This window comes from Octodon degus, unplaced genomic scaffold (assembly GCF_000260255.1).
Source record: "Octodon degus isolate 3935 unplaced genomic scaffold, OctDeg1.0 scaffold00018, whole genome shotgun sequence".
Classification (NCBI taxonomy): Eukaryota; Metazoa; Chordata; class Mammalia; order Rodentia; family Octodontidae; genus Octodon; species Octodon degus.
Genome location: NW_004524594.1, coordinates 3,398,888 through 3,403,921, shown reverse-complemented (window position 1 = coordinate 3,403,921; position 5,034 = coordinate 3,398,888). Strand labels below are relative to the sequence as shown.

The window sequence follows — 5,034 nt, the reverse complement described above, 5'->3', positions numbered from 1 at the left end:
CTCTTGTTACGCCAACCTGAGTGCTGCTTCTGGTGACTTCCAGAAAGTTCCCCTGTGGAAACAACAATGAGTTTTAGTTTTCAGTCAACTTGTAGGTGGTTGTGAGAGGCTATCACGTGTCCAGAATGGCTCATGTGATAGGGAAGGCCGCCGTCCCAGCCCTGGAACACGCACTGCCTGGCCCTGTGCGTCTCCGTCTCTCTCCATCGGCTTTCCCTTCTCCTTGGGTCCATCACTATCAAAAATTACTTCACATATTTATGACATGCTTATCCTCCTTCCTCACGGATGTGGGCAGTAGGGATGAGGAACAGTGGCCCTAGCGGAAGGGAACAGCCAGAGGGCACATCTGTCCAGGAGTCTGCTATTTGGGGTGCTAAGGATGCTTGTGTGCCTGTCCAAGCCTAGTCTATTCTAAGCAGCTCTAGACTCAGCACCTCTAAGCCAAAGGGTGCCCCAAGGGGCTGTTGGGTAGGTGTGTGGGTGGGATGGAGTCCATGGCAGAGGTTTTTCTGCCCATGACCCTACGTGTGGGGCCCCAGGACATGAGCAGGCCAGGACAGGAGAGAGGAGGGCCCAGGCAGGACTTCCCTCTGTCCTTGGGTCTCACAAGCACTAGGGTGCTCCGGCACCTGGTCCCATGACCCTGTTTCATTTCTTCCTAGTACTTGTAAGCTCTGAAATGAATTTGTCCCTCTTAGTCTTGTTTCCTCCCTCATCCCCCAACTAGATACCCAGAGGGAGCTGAGGGCTTGGGGGGAGGGTGTCTGCTTTTAAACAGGGTCCTTCTGTCCCCTTAGCAAGAGGTAAGGACAGGATGATAGCTCGGGAAGGTCTCCCAGGCCTGTTGGGGCCCTGGAAGTTCACCCTTTTTGCAGGAGCATAAACTGAGGCCCAGCAATGAGGAAGAGGGGCACGCTCCAATGACTTACGAGGTAGCTCTGTGGCCATAGGGGCATAGCCCACATTATAGTGATGAAAGCCCTCATAGGTGGTCAGATTTGTGGCCACTGACTGACTTGTACCACCTCCCCCCCCCCACCAACCCTGGAAACTTGTTAGAAATCCAGAGGCCCACATGGGTGGGGCCAGGGCCCATCTGCAATGTCACCAAGGCATCTGCTTCTCCAGTCACCAGCATAGAGTCGGTGGGGGGCAGGTGTCACAGCAGCCAGGGTATAGGATGTCACCCCAGCCCTGGTGCCCGCACATCCTCCGCAGCCCAATCCAGCGTCTCCCACTGGCTCTGCCCTTGGTGGGAGGACATGGCTTCCCTTAACCATGCCTGTTGCCAAAGCCCAGTTGAGCTGGGTTTCCCAGCCTGTGGCAGCAAGTGAGCCTGGTGAAGGGTGACACCTCTCAAACCACCTGCTCACCCACTCACTCAGTAGAGCCTTCTGTCCCCTGATCCCACACAGGGGATGAGTGACAGCCTCTTGCTTGGTGGGAATGCTGCCGCCGCCTTGCCATGGGCAGGACCACCAGGTTCTGCCTGGCTCTGCTCTGGCCATGTCCCTGTACAGAACAGAGCAGCACCTGGGCTGCTAAGGACCATGTGAATGACAGACTTGATCCCGCATGCCATCATGTCCTGAGTGCATCCAAGGGACCCTGTGCCTCAAGGCTGGGTGCCCAGGGCAGGGTGTCAGACAGACGATGCAAATAAGCAGAGGGGCAGGAGGCGGAAGGAGGTGAACAGTAACAAGTCCAGGCAGCCTGTATGCAAGGTGTGCAGACCGGGTCCCAGGCCTAGCGGTCTTGCACCAGGTGCCATTCGTTCTCCACGTGTCAGACCAGGGAGCTGAGGCCCCAAGGAACAGAACTCATAGGCAGCAGAGCTGGGTTTGCATCCAAGAGCAGCCAGGGAGCAGGAGTCGGGGAGCAGGGAGGGGGCATCAGGCACCTTGCTAGACACGTGGCGATGGGCCTTGCCCTGGCCCCAGGGAAGCTCCAGACGGGAAAGCACATGGACGTGGGCAGGCTGCTGAAGCCGCTGGCCTGTGCTGGGCTGGAAGTCACCATGCCTCTCTGCGTCAGGATCCACCTTCACCCCCACTCACAATGACACGCTAGGTGCTCAGTGTGCCTGTATGGGTGGGAACTTGCTCCAGGGACCAGCTCTTCAGGGCGGAGCGGATGAAGGGCCCCAACCCAGCTGTCCCTCGCCTAGGCCTTCTCTGTCCAGCACTGTCCCTCCTCTCCACTGCATCACAAGTGTGTTTTCTCCTGAGAGCCAGACAGGATGAGGACAGGAGTCCCGATGGGGACAGGGGTCCTGCAGAGACGTCTCCTGGGGGGCTGGTGATGGACCCCATGCAGCTGCGTCAAACTTTACCCCAGTGTCGCTTCCTCTCTGATCCTCCCTAACACGCCTGGCCACGGCCTCTCTTCACCACCCACCTCCCCTAATTCTCTCTGGGTGGAGCCATGGCTGACCTTGCTTTTCATTTGTTTCAGTACGGTAAAATATACAAGAGGTGATCAACACAAATGATGTACGTTCATTTAAAAATTGTCACAGGGCAAAACACATTGTCATGGACCCACCCTGAAACGCCCCCCTCCTCCTCGTGCCAGATGTGTTTATCCTTCATTCCTGCCACTTTCTGAAGCAGTTCTGGAAATCTTCTTCTGTGTCTTTTTCAGGAATGATCAAAAATGCAGTGAATCCTGCTGCTGCGCACCATCTGGGGGAAAAGCAGGGCGGTAAGGATGTCATGGGGTCCTCATTCACCTTCTTCATTGGATCTGCCACTCAGTGGCTTCTGGCCCTTCCCCAGAGTCAAAGTGACAATGAAAAGGACACATTTTGAATTGATTCAGGACACCGAGGCAACCAGGAACAATGGGATGAGTGCATTTTTTTGCTCTATGCATTTATTTTCAGCTGTTATTAATGCAGAAAGAGGGGACAAAAAACTCACAAATAATCTACACCATTTCACAAGATGCACTTTTGGGGAGAAAAAGTTAACAGATATAGACAACAGTAGCTTAGGGTCTTTGTGGAAGCATTCCTGGGGGAGGTGGACCTCTAATGCCCGATGGAGGGGGCCTTATTCCTGGAGGGGGCATGCCTATTGGTGTCCCTCGAGTAGGAGGAAGCCCAATTGGCGGGCCCATGGGTGGCCTCATACCAGGTGGAGGAGCCATAATACCTGGAGGTGGGGCTGCTCTGCCACAGGAGGAGGTGGAGTCCCCCTTCCTGGTGGGTACTGGGTGGGAGGTCCTGCAATGCTGGCAGTTGCTGCCACAGGAGCAGCTGCCACATTACCTCTTCCCTGTGGAGACATTACCTGTTGGGATGGACCCCCTACCCCTCGGACAGGGCCTCCTAAGCCAGCAGGAGCCTGGAGAATTGGTACACCAGCTGGTACACCTCTGCCAGCTGCCCTTCCAACCCCAGGACCTCCTGCAGCTCCAGCAAGTGGTACCTGAGCAATGCCAGTATCCTTAGGGGGTGGCCTTTCCACAGTCATGGACACCAAGTTCTCCCCACAGAGCAAGACCAGACCCAAAGCCCTCTTCTCTTCACGCTCAGGCTGTTTTGCATTCTTTGGCTTGATCTTCCTGAACTCATCGCAGTCGCAGAGGATCAAATTCATGTGCTTGTCAAAAGCCTTGAAGGTGCCAATGAAGACATGGCCGTCCTGCAGGATGCAACGCATACGGTAGTCGATGTGCTGCAGCATCTTGCTCCTCTTGCCCACCGTCGTGATTGCTGTTTCACAAATCCAGTGTCAACGATAAAATTTCAGGAGCCTTAACACTTAAGGTACAGCCATAAAGGTATGATGCACATTCTCCTAGAGACAACGCAAGGTGTTCAGAAGTTCCACAACCAGCAGGTAAGAGTCTTGATGTTCCAATGGAATTTATCCACCTCTTGGGGTCTCAGTTAAGAGGGCCTGTCTCAGCTCGACCTGGAAATCCACCACAGGAACTTGGTGCTGCTGAGAATGTCTGGGGTACAAGTGACACTCTTGGTTGCTCAAGGAAGCAGTTGGTCTACGTTTCACTTGGACTTCCACCTCTGGCATGTGCTGTTCTGTAGTTTTTCTCAGATGTAAGCGATCCCTGGCTCTCTCCATCGCACCTCGGCCTGCTTCGCCATGAGACGCCAGGGCCAATCCATTTTTAAGTATTAAACATTCTCCATATCTTTTGGTAGCAGCTCAGACACAGCCCGTAACTGACCACTTTAGGCCACTTGGAACTATGCAGTTCAGTAGCATAAGGCACATACGTACACCGTGGTGAGACAGATGTCCAGGATATGTTGAAGTCGCCAAACTGAAACCCTACCATGAAATAGCCAAGCTTCCTCCCCCTCCCCCACCCCAGCAGCCCCCTCTCCCTCGCTACAGCTCTAACCACGCTAGGTCCCTCATGTAAGCGGAGCTGTAAGTACCTGTCTGTTTGCAACTGGCTTGTTTCCCTTTGCATAATGCCTTTAAGGTTGCCTCATCCGTGTGTCAGAACATCTTTCCACTTCAAGGTTGCATAATATTCCATGGTGTGTGTGTGTGTGTGTGTGTGTGTGTGTGTGTGTGTGTGTGATCACCTTTGGTTTACTCATGCATCTGTCTCTGAGCACTTGGGCCACTTTCACCTTTTGGCTGTTGTGATGCCTCAAGAATTTGCCTTTTAGATCATCAAGAGCATGCTGTGCCACCAGAACAGCTTGAGCCAGGGCTTTATAGGTATTTTTCTAAGAGTATCATTAGCATCTCTACTTTGGATAAGGGTGGTTCAGATTGAGGACTCTGAATCCACACTGGCTTCTCTGCTGTACCCGCTGCGGGATCTTTGCCAAACTCCTGGACCTCTTGTGCGGTGATCGATTCATGATGTCTGCTCTGGGCCTGGCAAGGGCACCTAAGGGCCTCTCTGGACAGAAGGCCAAGCTTGCTGGAAGCCACACCCTGCACCCGGGCTCCATGCAGGCTCTTCTTGGCCACGGTCTTGAAGGCAGTGATGTTTCCTCCAAAACAGCAAAGGGCCCAGCGGAGGCTGGCATGGGGGACAGGACTT

At 54.1% G+C, this 5,034-nt stretch overlaps 2 pseudogenes; both read right to left on the bottom strand.

Moving 5' to 3' along the window:
* Positions 1-2,994: 2,994 nt before the first annotated feature.
* LOC101560280 lies at positions 2,995-3,802 on the bottom strand (annotated as a pseudogene).
* A 73-nt stretch (positions 3,803-3,875) lies between these two features.
* On the bottom strand, positions 3,876-4,091 carry LOC101575773 (annotated as a pseudogene).
* Positions 4,092-5,034: the final 943 nt, after the last annotated feature.